This window comes from Procambarus clarkii, unplaced genomic scaffold, assembly GCF_040958095.1.
Source record: "Procambarus clarkii isolate CNS0578487 unplaced genomic scaffold, FALCON_Pclarkii_2.0 HiC_scaffold_2148, whole genome shotgun sequence".
Classification (NCBI taxonomy): domain Eukaryota; kingdom Metazoa; phylum Arthropoda; class Malacostraca; order Decapoda; family Cambaridae; genus Procambarus; species Procambarus clarkii.
Window position 1 is genome coordinate 1 of NW_027191160.1, and position 15,170 is coordinate 15,170.

At 41.5% G+C, this 15,170-nt stretch overlaps 5 non-coding genes across 5 annotated transcripts; all 5 read left to right on the plus strand.

Moving 5' to 3' along the window:
• The first annotated feature begins 1,409 nt into the window (after positions 1 to 1,409).
• LOC138362620 (U2 spliceosomal RNA) lies at positions 1,410 to 1,602 on the plus strand. The gene has a single exon (XR_011227828.1). It is a non-coding gene; the product is annotated as a U2 spliceosomal RNA (small nuclear RNA).
• Positions 1,603 to 4,290: 2,688 nt separating this feature from the next.
• Positions 4,291 to 4,483, plus strand: LOC138362621 (U2 spliceosomal RNA). The gene has a single exon (XR_011227829.1). It is a non-coding gene; the product is annotated as a U2 spliceosomal RNA (small nuclear RNA).
• A 2,689-nt stretch (positions 4,484 to 7,172) lies between these two features.
• On the plus strand, positions 7,173 to 7,365 carry LOC138362622 (U2 spliceosomal RNA). The gene has a single exon (XR_011227830.1). It is a non-coding gene; the product is annotated as a U2 spliceosomal RNA (small nuclear RNA).
• A 2,695-nt stretch (positions 7,366 to 10,060) lies between these two features.
• Positions 10,061 to 10,253, plus strand: LOC138362623 (U2 spliceosomal RNA). Its single transcript, XR_011227831.1, has one exon. It is a non-coding gene; the product is annotated as a U2 spliceosomal RNA (small nuclear RNA).
• A 2,696-nt stretch (positions 10,254 to 12,949) lies between these two features.
• Positions 12,950 to 13,142, plus strand: LOC138362624 (U2 spliceosomal RNA). Its single transcript, XR_011227832.1, has one exon. It is a non-coding gene; the product is annotated as a U2 spliceosomal RNA (small nuclear RNA).
• The last annotated feature ends 2,028 nt before the right edge of the window (positions 13,143 to 15,170 follow it).

The window sequence follows — 15,170 nt, forward strand, 5'->3', positions numbered from 1 at the left end:
TTACATATTTTATTTAGGCAATGTAAGCAGGCACACATTCATTCATTCATTCATTCATTCATTCATTCATTCATTCATTCATTCATTCATTCATTCATTCATTCATTCATTCACGTAAAATAACGAATAAAATTGATATAGAATCTACTATAATTTGCAAAGCGAGCGACCAACCACCAAATGTGTCATTGTGAAAGCTAGTTTCGTAATTAGCTTTGCAATACTTCATTTACCTCCCTAAACACCAACAATGAGCGAGTATTTGTATACTCGGTAAAAGCGATGGATGGATTCCTTACACATTCACATTCACATATATTAAGCAATGAATTTGCTATAGTACCTACAGTACTCAGACTTCTCGAATTACTTACATCTTCTTATATCTTAACTTTGTTGTTCATTCAACAACAGAGTCGTTTTCCAGGGAATCACGTTATGTTAGATGATGCATCGCCTCGCCTCGCCTCGCATGGCATCGAATCGCATGTCATTGCATCGCATCGCATTGAACTGCATGGTATTGAATCACAAGGCATTGAATGGCATGGCATGGCATGGCATGGCATGGCGTCACGTCACGTCTCTCGTCTCTCGTCTCTCGTCTCTCGTCTCTAGTCTCTAGTCTCTAGTCTCTAGTCTCTAGTCTCTCGTCTCTCGTCTCTCGTCTCTAGTCTCTAGTCTCTAGTCTCTCGTCTCTCGTCTCTCGTCTCTCGTCTCTCGTCTCTCGTCTCTCGTCTCTCGTCTCTCGTCTCTCGCCTCTCGCCTCTCGCCTCTCGCCTCTAGCCTCTAGCCTCTAGCCTCTAGCCTCTCGCCACCCAGCCCTGCCTCGCTTCGCCTCGTCTCCGGTTTATGAAAACGATGTATCAAGCAAAGTGTTAGATGTGAAAAAGTCGTGATATATATACAAAAATGGAATAGTTGGCGCGTAATAGTGCTGTTCGTTTTCTGTTATGGTATCAGAGAGAGAACGTCTCCTATTTATATTTTTTGACGAGCGTTGGCGTAACAGGCCCCTTGCACTTTTAATTCGTTATTGTACTTTTCAAAAGCTGTAGCTACCTTAAGACACATGACAAATGGAGGTTTATGTATTAGAGTTAAGCGCTATACTCCCTGGCCAGGAGCGAATTCGTGAAACGCCACGCGAGTCTGTTTACCACTTTGCCGCCAGTTACATATTCACTACTCATGAATGAAACCATGTAATATCATGAATTTGCATATATATATATATAAATTCATTGATCAGGTAAGAAATGGTTAAAGCCTTTACTGCATGGCGTTTATATGTATGCTTGAATTCGAATATTACTCAACGATAATCACATGCCCTTTTGCAATTGAAACTCGCTACGTGGTTTCTAGCCGCAATTGTTGCCTGGTGTTGCAGAGCAACCATGCATCCTATCGCTTCTCGGCCTTTTGGCTAAGATCAAAGTGTAGTATCTGTTCTTATCAGCTTAATATCTGATACGATCCCCATGTGGGATCCTCGATATTAAACTGATTTTTGCAACATGGCGAAGTGCTAGGAGCTTGCTCCACCTTTGCCGCGGATCGGCCCGGTATTGCAGTACCTCTGGGATCGGTCCACTCCCTTCGGGGAGACCAAAAACAACCCTATCAACTAGTCAAAATCAAGTAGGAGACGATTATGTTAATTGGTTATGTACATTAATGAATCGTGTTAATTTGAATTGCAGTAATTACTTCACACCAGCCAACATCGTATGAGGAAAAAGCCTTGGAACGAGCAGCAGAAGTGAGTCAGTCGAGTCCGGGTTTGATGGGTCGAAGCTGAACAACTGCAACGAGTTAGAGAGAAGGAAGGAAGGAAGGAAGGAAGGAAGGAAGGAAGGAAGGAAAAGGAAGGAAGGAAGGAAGGAAGGAAGGAAGGAAGGAAGGAGAAAGAAGGAGAAAGAAGGAGAGTGAGGTGAGTAATATCATTTAATAACTTTAGATTAAAGATTATGTGCGAGCAAAGAAATACGATGGTTGGTGTGGAAGGAAAGAAGTTGATTTTATGAATGGGGGGTTGCCAGTTAGTGCAATTTTAATTGATTTTGTTTGTTTTCTGAGATAGGTTATATAGGGTGAAGTTTTTCTCTATTTATATAAGTGTGGAAACTGGTTTAGGTAGCTTAGTGGTTTGTTATGAAAAGGCTGGTAGAGATGGGTTGAATAGTGTTAGACTTGTGTCTGCATTTAGTGGAGAACTGGATTTGGTATTTAAATGGCATCTAATATGACGTAGTCATTGTGCAAATCAACTCTAAATCAACGGGTTTACTATGATCGAGAACCTAACTATAATAGTTACCCATTGTTGGCATGCTCTTCTCTTTTTTTTACGAAATTACTTACTCACTCTCCCTTGTGAGTGAGGGTGGAGTGGTGTGTATATCACTCGGAATTCCTTAGTCGGCTTTGACGGCGAAATTATATTCACACACACATCAAGATTAGACGTTTATCTATTTAATTTACCATTGCTGCACTGTACCAATGCGTAATAAAGACGAAATTCGAGTTGAGATGGAGGGAGGGAGGTGTTGCTTTGGTGTGCTCTTACACGGCAACTCAACGATCGTTTGCCACTTCCACGCTTGCCAGTCGGCCACTAGCCTCAAAGTGAATTCTAGTGTCTTGATTAGCTTTACAATCCATCATTTACCTCAATACACACTAACAATGTGTATTTATATACTTCAATCGAGCATTCGATGCACGCATTCACCTATAATATATACGTCAAAGAAACCCAGAACCCACCCAAGTTCAAGCGCACCTGCACTCTCGCCCCTCTCCATTTGAATGCTTGTTTCCTAATTAGATTTCAAATGATTCATTCACCTCTCTAAACGCCACCACCGTCTGTATATTTACATATTTTATTTAGGCAATGTAAGCAGGCACACATTCATTCATTCATTCATTCATTCATTCATTCATTCATTCATTCATTCATTCATTCATTCATTCATTCATTCACGTAAAATAACGAATAAAATTGATATAGAATCTACTATAATTTGCAAAGCGAGCGACCAACCACCAAATGTGTCATTGTGAAAGCTAGTTTCGTAATTAGCTTTGCAATACTTCATTTACCTCCCTAAACACCAACAATGAGCGAGTATTTGTATACTCGGTAAAAGCGATGGATGGATTCCTTACACATTCACATTCACATATATTAAGCAATGAATTTGCTATAGTACCTACAGTACTCAGACTTCTCGAATTACTTACATCTTCTTATATCTTAACTTTGTTGTTCATTCAACAACAGAGTCGTTTTCCAGGGAATCACGTTATGTTAGATGATGCATCGCCTCGCCTCGCCTCGCATGGCATCGAATCGCATGTCATTGCATCGCATCGCATTGAACTGCATGGTATTGAATCACAAGGCATTGAATGGCATGGCATGGCATGGCATGGCATGGCGTCACGTCACGTCTCTCGTCTCTCGTCTCTCGTCTCTCGTCTCTAGTCTCTAGTCTCTAGTCTCTAGTCTCTAGTCTCTCGTCTCTCGTCTCTCGTCTCTAGTCTCTAGTCTCTAGTCTCTCGTCTCTCGTCTCTCGTCTCTCGTCTCTCGTCTCTCGTCTCTCGTCTCTCGTCTCTCGTCTCTCGCCTCTCGCCTCTCGCCTCTCGCCTCTAGCCTCTAGCCTCTAGCCTCTAGCCTCTCGCCACCCAGCCCTGCCTCGCTTCGCCTCGTCTCCGGTTTATGAAAACGATGTATCAAGCAAAGTGTTAGATGTGAAAAAGTCGTGATATATATACAAAAATGGAATAGTTGGCGCGTAATAGTGCTGTTCGTTTTCTGTTATGGTATCAGAGAGAGAACGTCTCCTATTTATATTTTTTGACGAGCGTTGGCGTAACAGGCCCCTTGCACTTTTAATTCGTTATTGTACTTTTCAAAAGCTGTAGCTACCTTAAGACACATGACAAATGGAGGTTTATGTATTAGAGTTAAGCGCTATACTCCCTGGCCAGGAGCGAATTCGTGAAACGCCACGCGAGTCTGTTTACCACTTTGCCGCCAGTTACATATTCACTACTCATGAATGAAACCATGTAATATCATGAATTTGCATATATATATATATAAATTCATTGATCAGGTAAGAAATGGTTAAAGCCTTTACTGCATGGCGTTTATATGTATGCTTGAATTCGAATATTACTCAACGATAATCACATGCCCTTTTGCAATTGAAACTCGCTACGTGGTTTCTAGCCGCAATTGTTGCCTGGTGTTGCAGAGCAACCATGCATCCTATCGCTTCTCGGCCTTTTGGCTAAGATCAAAGTGTAGTATCTGTTCTTATCAGCTTAATATCTGATACGATCCCCATGTGGGATCCTCGATATTAAACTGATTTTTGCAACATGGCGAAGTGCTAGGAGCTTGCTCCACCTTTGCCGCGGATCGGCCCGGTATTGCAGTACCTCTGGGATCGGTCCACTCCCTTCGGGGAGACCAAAAACAACCCTATCAACTAGTCAAAATCAAGTAGGAGACGATTATGTTAATTGGTTATGTACATTAATGAATCGTGTTAATTTGAATTGCAGTAATTACTTCACACCAGCCAACATCGTATGAGGAAAAAGCCTTGGAACGAGCAGCAGAAGTGAGTCAGTCGAGTCCGGGTTTGATGGGTCGAAGCTGAACAACTGCAACGAGTTAGAGAGAAGGAAGGAAGGAAGGAAGGAGAAGGAAGGAAGGAAGGAAGGAAGGAAGGAAGGAAGGAAGGAAGGAAGGAAGGAAGGAAGGAAAGAAGGAGAAAGAAGGAGAGTGAGGTGAGTAATATCATTTAATAACTTTAGATTAAAGATTATGTGCGAGCAAAGAAATACGATGGTTGGTGTGGAAGGAAAGAAGTTGATTTTATGAATGGGGGGTTGCCAGTTAGTGCAATTTTAATTGATTTTGTTTGTTTTCTGAGATAGGTTATATAGGGTGAAGTTTTTCTCTATTTATATAAGTGTGGAAACTGGTTTAGGTAGCTTAGTGGTTTGTTATGAAAAGGCTGGTAGAGATGGGTTGAATAGTGTTAGACTTGTGTCTGCATTTAGTGGAGAACTGGATTTGGTATTTAAATGGCATCTAATATGACGTAGTCATTGTGCAAATCAACTCTAAATCAACGGGTTTACTATGATCGAGAACCTAACTATAATAGTTACCCATTGTTGGCATGCTCTTCTCTTTTTTTTACGAAATTACTTACTCACTCTCCCTTGTGAGTGAGGGTGGAGTGGTGTGTATATCACTCGGAATTCCTTAGTCGGCTTTGACGGCGAAATTATATTCACACACACATCAAGATTAGACGTTTATCTATTTAATTTACCATTGCTGCACTGTACCAATGCGTAATAAAGACGAAATTCGAGTTGAGATGGAGGGAGGGAGGTGTTGCTTTGGTGTGCTCTTACACGGCAACTCAACGATCGTTTGCCACTTCCACGCTTGCCAGTCGGCCACTAGCCTCAAAGTGAATTCTAGTGTCTTGATTAGCTTTACAATCCATCATTTACCTCAATACACACTAACAATGTGTATTTATATACTTCAATCGAGCATTCGATGCACGCATTCACCTATAATATATACGTCAAAGAAACCCAGAACCCACCCAAGTTCAAGCGCACCTGCACTCTCGCCCCTCTCCATTTGAATGCTTGTTTCCTAATTAGATTTCAAATGATTCATTCACCTCTCTAAACGCCACCACCGTCTGTATATTTACATATTTTATTTAGGCAATGTAAGCAGGCACACATTCATTCATTCATTCATTCATTCATTCATTCATTCATTCATTCATTCATTCATTCATTCATTCATTCATTCATTCACGTAAAATAACGAATAAAATTGATATAGAATCTACTATAATTTGCAAAGCGAGCGACCAACCACCAAATGTGTCATTGTGAAAGCTAGTTTCGTAATTAGCTTTGCAATACTTCATTTACCTCCCTAAACACCAACAATGAGCGAGTATTTGTATACTCGGTAAAAGCGATGGATGGATTCCTTACACATTCACATTCACATATATTAAGCAATGAATTTGCTATAGTACCTACAGTACTCAGACTTCTCGAATTACTTACATCTTCTTATATCTTAACTTTGTTGTTCATTCAACAACAGAGTCGTTTTCCAGGGAATCACGTTATGTTAGATGATGCATCGCCTCGCCTCGCCTCGCATGGCATCGAATCGCATGTCATTGCATCGCATCGCATTGAACTGCATGGTATTGAATCACAAGGCATTGAATGGCATGGCATGGCATGGCATGGCATGGCGTCACGTCACGTCTCTCGTCTCTCGTCTCTCGTCTCTCGTCTCTAGTCTCTAGTCTCTAGTCTCTAGTCTCTAGTCTCTCGTCTCTCGTCTCTCGTCTCTAGTCTCTAGTCTCTAGTCTCTCGTCTCTCGTCTCTCGTCTCTCGTCTCTCGTCTCTCGTCTCTCGTCTCTCGTCTCTCGCTCTCGCCTCTCGCCTCTCGCCTCTCGCCTCTAGCCTCTAGCCTCTAGCCTCTAGCCTCTCGCCACCCAGCCCTGCCTCGCTTCGCCTCGTCTCCGGTTTATGAAAACGATGTATCAAGCAAAGTGTTAGATGTGAAAAAGTCGTGATATATATACAAAAATGGAATAGTTGGCGCGTAATAGTGCTGTTCGTTTTCTGTTATGGTATCAGAGAGAGAACGTCTCCTATTTATATTTTTTGACGAGCGTTGGCGTAACAGGCCCCTTGCACTTTTAATTCGTTATTGTACTTTTCAAAAGCTGTAGCTACCTTAAGACACATGACAAATGGAGGTTTATGTATTAGAGTTAAGCGCTATACTCCCTGGCCAGGAGCGAATTCGTGAAACGCCACGCGAGTCTGTTTACCACTTTGCCGCCAGTTACATATTCACTACTCATGAATGAAACCATGTAATATCATGAATTTGCTATATATATATATATAATTCATTGATCAGGTAAGAAATGGTTAAAGCCTTTACTGCATGGCGTTTATATGTATGCTTGAATTCGAATATTACTCAACGATAATCACATGCCCTTTTGCAATTGAAACTCGCTACGTGGTTTCTAGCCGCAATTGTTGCCTGGTGTTGCAGAGCAACCATGCATCCTATCGCTTCTCGGCCTTTTGGCTAAGATCAAAGTGTAGTATCTGTTCTTATCAGCTTAATATCTGATACGATCCCCATGTGGGATCCTCGATATTAAACTGATTTTTGCAACATGGCGAAGTGCTAGGAGCTTGCTCCACCTTTGCCGCGGATCGGCCCGGTATTGCAGTACCTCTGGGATCGGTCCACTCCCTTCGGGGAGACCAAAAACAACCCTATCAACTAGTCAAAATCAAGTAGGAGACGATTATGTTAATTGGTTATGTACATTAATGAATCGTGTTAATTTGAATTGCAGTAATTACTTCACACCAGCCAACATCGTATGAGGAAAAAGCCTTGGAACGAGCAGCAGAAGTGAGTCAGTCGAGTCCGGGTTTGATGGGTCGAAGCTGAACAACTGCAACGAGTTAGAGAGAAGGAAGGAAGGAAGGAAGGAAGGAAGGAAGGAAGGAAGGAAGGAAGGAAGGAAGGAAGGAAGGAAGGAAGGAAGGAAGGAAGGAAAAGAAGGAGAAAGAAGGAGAGTGAGGTGAGTAATATCATTTAATAACTTTAGATTAAAGATTATGTGCGAGCAAAGAAATACGATGGTTGGTGTGGAAGGAAAGAAGTTGATTTTATGAATGGGGGGTTGCCAGTTAGTGCAATTTTAATTGATTTTGTTTGTTTTCTGAGATAGGTTATATAGGGTGAAGTTTTTCTCTATTTATATAAGTGTGGAAACTGGTTTAGGTAGCTTAGTGGTTTGTTATGAAAAGGCTGGTAGAGATGGGTTGAATAGTGTTAGACTTGTGTCTGCATTTAGTGGAGAACTGGATTTGGTATTTAAATGGCATCTAATATGACGTAGTCATTGTGCAAATCAACTCTAAATCAACGGGTTTACTATGATCGAGAACCTAACTATAATAGTTACCCATTGTTGGCATGCTCTTCTCTTTTTTTTACGAAATTACTTACTCACTCTCCCTTGTGAGTGAGGGTGGAGTGGTGTGTATATCACTCGGAATTCCTTAGTCGGCTTTGACGGCGAAATTATATTCACACACACATCAAGATTAGACGTTTATCTATTTAATTTACCATTGCTGCACTGTACCAATGCGTAATAAAGACGAAATTCGAGTTGAGATGGAGGGAGGGAGGTGTTGCTTTGGTGTGCTCTTACACGGCAACTCAACGATCGTTTGCCACTTCCACGCTTGCCAGTCGGCCACTAGCCTCAAAGTGAATTCTAGTGTCTTGATTAGCTTTACAATCCATCATTTACCTCAATACACACTAACAATGTGTATTTATATACTTCAATCGAGCATTCGATGCACGCATTCACCTATAATATATACGTCAAAGAAACCCAGAACCCACCCAAGTTCAAGCGCACCTGCACTCTCGCCCCTCTCCATTTGAATGCTTGTTTCCTAATTAGATTTCAAATGATTCATTCACCTCTCTAAACGCCACCACCGTCTGTATATTTACATATTTTATTTAGGCAATGTAAGCAGGCACACATTCATTCATTCATTCATTCATTCATTCATTCATTCATTCATTCATTCATTCATTCATTCATTCATTCATTCATTCACGTAAAATAACGAATAAAATTGATATAGAATCTACTATAATTTGCAAAGCGAGCGACCAACCACCAAATGTGTCATTGTGAAAGCTAGTTTCGTAATTAGCTTTGCAATACTTCATTTACCTCCCTAAACACCAACAATGAGCGAGTATTTGTATACTCGGTAAAAGCGATGGATGGATTCCTTACACATTCACATTCACATATATTAAGCAATGAATTTGCTATAGTACCTACAGTACTCAGACTTCTCGAATTACTTACATCTTCTTATATCTTAACTTTGTTGTTCATTCAACAACAGAGTCGTTTTCCAGGGAATCACGTTATGTTAGATGATGCATCGCCTCGCCTCGCCTCGCATGGCATCGAATCGCATGTCATTGCATCGCATCGCATTGAACTGCATGGTATTGAATCACAAGGCATTGAATGGCATGGCATGGCATGGCATGGCATGGCGTCACGTCACGTCTCTCGTCTCTCGTCTCTCGTCTCTCGTCTCTAGTCTCTAGTCTCTAGTCTCTAGTCTCTAGTCTCTCGTCTCTCGTCTCTCGTCTCTAGTCTCTAGTCTCTAGTCTCTCGTCTCTCGTCTCTCGTCTCTCGTCTCTCGTCTCTCGTCTCTCGTCTCTCGTCTCTCGTCTCTCGCCTCTCGCCTCTCGCCTCTCGCCTCTAGCCTCTAGCCTCTAGCCTCTAGCCTCTCGCCACCCAGCCCTGCCTCGCTTCGCCTCGTCTCCGGTTTATGAAAACGATGTATCAAGCAAAGTGTTAGATGTGAAAAAGTCGTGATATATATACAAAAATGGAATAGTTGGCGCGTAATAGTGCTGTTCGTTTTCTGTTATGGTATCAGAGAGAGAACGTCTCCTATTTATATTTTTTGACGAGCGTTGGCGTAACAGGCCCCTTGCACTTTTAATTCGTTATTGTACTTTTCAAAAGCTGTAGCTACCTTAAGACACATGACAAATGGAGGTTTATGTATTAGAGTTAAGCGCTATACTCCCTGGCCAGGAGCGAATTCGTGAAACGCCACGCGAGTCTGTTTACCACTTTGCCGCCAGTTACATATTCACTACTCATGAATGAAACCATGTAATATCATGAATTTGCATATATATATATATATAAATTCATTGATCAGGTAAGAAATGGTTAAAGCCTTTACTGCATGGCGTTTATATGTATGCTTGAATTCGAATATTACTCAACGATAATCACATGCCCTTTTGCAATTGAAACTCGCTACGTGGTTTCTAGCCGCAATTGTTGCCTGGTGTTGCAGAGCAACCATGCATCCTATCGCTTCTCGGCCTTTTGGCTAAGATCAAAGTGTAGTATCTGTTCTTATCAGCTTAATATCTGATACGATCCCCATGTGGGATCCTCGATATTAAACTGATTTTTGCAACATGGCGAAGTGCTAGGAGCTTGCTCCACCTTTGCCGCGGATCGGCCCGGTATTGCAGTACCTCTGGGATCGGTCCACTCCCTTCGGGGAGACCAAAAACAACCCTATCAACTAGTCAAAATCAAGTAGGAGACGATTATGTTAATTGGTTATGTACATTAATGAATCGTGTTAATTTGAATTGCAGTAATTACTTCACACCAGCCAACATCGTATGAGGAAAAAGCCTTGGAACGAGCAGCAGAAGTGAGTCAGTCGAGTCCGGGTTTGATGGGTCGAAGCTGAACAACTGCAACGAGTTAGAGAGAAGGAAGGAAGGAAGGAAGGAAGGAAGGAAGGAAGGAAGGAAGGAAGGAAGGAAGGAAGGAAGGAAGGAAGGAAGGAAGGAAGGAGAAAGAAGGAGAAAGAAGGAGAGTGAGGTGAGTAATATCATTTAATAACTTTAGATTAAAGATTATGTGCGAGCAAAGAAATACGATGGTTGGTGTGGAAGGAAAGAAGTTGATTTTATGAATGGGGGGTTGCCAGTTAGTGCAATTTTAATTGATTTTGTTTGTTTTCTGAGATAGGTTATATAGGGTGAAGTTTTTCTCTATTTATATAAGTGTGGAAACTGGTTTAGGTAGCTTAGTGGTTTGTTATGAAAAGGCTGGTAGAGATGGGTTGAATAGTGTTAGACTTGTGTCTGCATTTAGTGGAGAACTGGATTTGGTATTTAAATGGCATCTAATATGACGTAGTCATTGTGCAAATCAACTCTAAATCAACGGGTTTACTATGATCGAGAACCTAACTATAATAGTTACCCATTGTTGGCATGCTCTTCTCTTTTTTTTACGAAATTACTTACTCACTCTCCCTTGTGAGTGAGGGTGGAGTGGTGTGTATATCACTCGGAATTCCTTAGTCGGCTTTGACGGCGAAATTATATTCACACACACATCAAGATTAGACGTTTATCTATTTAATTTACCATTGCTGCACTGTACCAATGCGTAATAAAGACGAAATTCGAGTTGAGATGGAGGGAGGGAGGTGTTGCTTTGGTGTGCTCTTACACGGCAACTCAACGATCGTTTGCCACTTCCACGCTTGCCAGTCGGCCACTAGCCTCAAAGTGAATTCTAGTGTCTTGATTAGCTTTACAATCCATCATTTACCTCAATACACACTAACAATGTGTATTTATATACTTCAATCGAGCATTCGATGCACGCATTCACCTATAATATATACGTCAAAGAAACCCAGAACCCACCCAAGTTCAAGCGCACCTGCACTCTCGCCCCTCTCCATTTGAATGCTTGTTTCCTAATTAGATTTCAAATGATTCATTCACCTCTCTAAACGCCACCACCGTCTGTATATTTACATATTTTATTTAGGCAATGTAAGCAGGCACACATTCATTCATTCATTCATTCATTCATTCATTCATTCATTCATTCATTCATTCATTCATTCATTCATTCATTCATTCACGTAAAATAACGAATAAAATTGATATAGAATCTACTATAATTTGCAAAGCGAGCGACCAACCACCAAATGTGTCATTGTGAAAGCTAGTTTCGTAATTAGCTTTGCAATACTTCATTTACCTCCCTAAACACCAACAATGAGCGAGTATTTGTATACTCGGTAAAAGCGATGGATGGATTCCTTACACATTCACATTCACATATATTAAGCAATGAATTTGCTATAGTACCTACAGTACTCAGACTTCTCGAATTACTTACATCTTCTTATATCTTAACTTTGTTGTTCATTCAACAACAGAGTCGTTTTCCAGGGAATCACGTTATGTTAGATGATGCATCGCCTCGCCTCGCCTCGCATGGCATCGAATCGCATGTCATTGCATCGCATCGCATTGAACTGCATGGTATTGAATCACAAGGCATTGAATGGCATGGCATGGCATGGCATGGCATGGCGTCACGTCACGTCTCTCGTCTCTCGTCTCTCGTCTCTCGTCTCTAGTCTCTAGTCTCTAGTCTCTAGTCTCTAGTCTCTCGTCTCTCGTCTCTCGTCTCTAGTCTCTAGTCTCTAGTCTCTCGTCTCTCGTCTCTCGTCTCTCGTCTCTCGTCTCTCGTCTCTCGTCTCTCGTCTCTCGTCTCTCGCCTCTCGCCTCTCGCCTCTCGCCTCTAGCCTCTAGCCTCTAGCCTCTAGCCTCTCGCCACCCAGCCCTGCCTCGCTTCGCCTCGTCTCCGGTTTATGAAAACGATGTATCAAGCAAAGTGTTAGATGTGAAAAAGTCGTGATATATATACAAAAATGGAATAGTTGGCGCGTAATAGTGCTGTTCGTTTTCTGTTATGGTATCAGAGAGAGAACGTCTCCTATTTATATTTTTTGACGAGCGTTGGCGTAACAGGCCCCTTGCACTTTTAATTCGTTATTGTACTTTTCAAAAGCTGTAGCTACCTTAAGACACATGACAAATGGAGGTTTATGTATTAGAGTTAAGCGCTATACTCCCTGGCCAGGAGCGAATTCGTGAAACGCCACGCGAGTCTGTTTACCACTTTGCCGCCAGTTACATATTCACTACTCATGAATGAAACCATGTAATATCATGAATTTGCATATATATATATATATAAATTCATTGATCAGGTAAGAAATGGTTAAAGCCTTTACTGCATGGCGTTTATATGTATGCTTGAATTCGAATATTACTCAACGATAATCACATGCCCTTTTGCAATTGAAACTCGCTACGTGGTTTCTAGCCGCAATTGTTGCCTGGTGTTGCAGAGCAACCATGCATCCTATCGCTTCTCGGCCTTTTGGCTAAGATCAAAGTGTAGTATCTGTTCTTATCAGCTTAATATCTGATACGATCCCCATGTGGGATCCTCGATATTAAACTGATTTTTGCAACATGGCGAAGTGCTAGGAGCTTGCTCCACCTTTGCCGCGGATCGGCCCGGTATTGCAGTACCTCTGGGATCGGTCCACTCCCTTCGGGGAGACCAAAAACAACCCTATCAACTAGTCAAAATCAAGTAGGAGACGATTATGTTAATTGGTTATGTACATTAATGAATCGTGTTAATTTGAATTGCAGTAATTACTTCACACCAGCCAACATCGTATGAGGAAAAAGCCTTGGAACGAGCAGCAGAAGTGAGTCAGTCGAGTCCGGGTTTGATGGGTCGAAGCTGAACAACTGCAACGAGTTAGAGAGAAGGAAGGAAGGAAGGAAGGAAGGAAGGAAGGAAGGAAGGAAGGAAGGAAGGAAGGAAGGAAGGAAGGAAGGAAGGAAGGAGAAAGAAGGAGAAAGAAGGAGAGTGAGGTGAGTAATATCATTTAATAACTTTAGATTAAAGATTATGTGCGAGCAAAGAAATACGATGGTTGGTGTGGAAGGAAAGAAGTTGATTTTATGAATGGGGGGTTGCCAGTTAGTGCAATTTTAATTGATTTTGTTTGTTTTCTGAGATAGGTTATATAGGGTGAAGTTTTTCTCTATTTATATAAGTGTGGAAACTGGTTTAGGTAGCTTAGTGGTTTGTTATGAAAAGGCTGGTAGAGATGGGTTGAATAGTGTTAGACTTGTGTCTGCATTTAGTGGAGAACTGGATTTGGTATTTAAATGGCATCTAATATGACGTAGTCATTGTGCAAATCAACTCTAAATCAACGGGTTTACTATGATCGAGAACCTAACTATAATAGTTACCCATTGTTGGCATGCTCTTCTCTTTTTTTTACGAAATTACTTACTCACTCTCCCTTGTGAGTGAGGGTGGAGTGGTGTGTATATCACTCGGAATTCCTTAGTCGGCTTTGACGGCGAAATTATATTCACACACACATCAAGATTAGACGTTTATCTATTTAATTTACCATTGCTGCACTGTACCAATGCGTAATAAAGACGAAATTCGAGTTGAGATGGAGGGAGGGAGGTGTTGCTTTGGTGTGCTCTTACACGGCAACTCAACGATCGTTTGCCACTTCCACGCTTGCCAGTCGGCCACTAGCCTCAAAGTGAATTCTAGTGTCTTGATTAGCTTTACAATCCATCATTTACCTCAATACACACTAACAATGTGTATTTATATACTTCAATCGAGCATTCGATGCACGCATTCACCTATAATATATACGTCAAAGAAACCCAGAACCCACCCAAGTTCAAGCGCACCTGCACTCTCGCCCCTCTCCATTTGAATGCTTGTTTCCTAATTAGATTTCAAATGATTCATTCACCTCTCTAAACGCCACCACCGTCTGTATATTTACATATTTTATTTAGGCAATGTAAGCAGGCACACATTCATTCATTCATTCATTCATTCATTCATTCATTCATTCATTCATTCATTCATTCATTCATTCATTCATTCATTCACGTAAAATAACGAATAAAATTGATATAGAATCTACTATAATTTGCAAAGCGAGCGACCAACCACCAAATGTGTCATTGTGAAAGCTAGTTTCGTAATTAGCTTTGCAATACTTCATTTACCTCCCTAAACACCAACAATGAGCGAGTATTTGTATACTCGGTAAAAGCGATGGATGGATTCCTTACACATTCACATTCACATATATTAAGCAATGAATTTGCTATAGTACCTACAGTACTCAGACTTCTCGAATTACTTACATCTTCTTATATCTTAACTTTGTTGTTCATTCAACAACAGAGTCGTTTTCCAGGGAATCACGTTATGTTAGATGATGCATCGCCTCGCCTCGCCTCGCATGGCATCGAATCGCATGTCATTGCATCGCATCGCATTGAACTGCATGGTATTGAATCACAAGGCATTGAATGGCATGGCATGGCATGGCATGGCATGGCGTCACGTCACGTCTCTCGTCTCTCGTCTCTCGTCTCTCGTCTCTAGTCTCTAGTCTCTAGTCTCTAGTCTCTAGTCTCTCGTCTCTCGTCTCTCGTCTCTAGCCTCTAGCCTCTAGCCTCTAGCCTCGCCACGCCCTGCTCGCTTCGCCTCGTCTCCGGTTTCGTGTACTCTCGA